We start from the raw sequence: 344 nt of genomic DNA, 5'->3' as shown, positions 1-344 counted from the left end.
TTGGTCACTTCATGGCTCGAGTTACCCGGGCACAGACCCACACACCCAGGAATTCCTCAGATTACCATGCTGCTCACAGCCACGAGCCAGGCGGACACTCTGTCCCTGACTGTCTGCCCTGTGGTCGCCTGCTCCAGCTGGCCTGCCCCCAGGAGCCTGACAGCACTCCAGGGCCACAAATCATCCTCGGGCACCTCACATGGGAGAGGGACCTCAGAGGACACCTAGCAACCTCTCATCGGGTGGTCCCAGAGGCCAGGGGCTGTCCCTGGGTCCTACAGGGAACAAATGGCAGGGCTGACAGGGACCCAGGACTCCTTGATGCTGTACAGAGGTTAGGCCCC

The sequence above is a fragment of the Pteropus vampyrus genome, unplaced genomic scaffold, assembly GCF_000151845.1.
Source record: "Pteropus vampyrus isolate Shadow unplaced genomic scaffold, Pvam_2.0 Scaffold2339, whole genome shotgun sequence".
Lineage (NCBI taxonomy): Eukaryota > Metazoa > Chordata > Mammalia > Chiroptera > Pteropodidae > Pteropus > Pteropus vampyrus.
The sequence above is the reverse complement of the archived record's forward strand: the minus strand, read 5'-3'. Positions refer to the sequence as shown.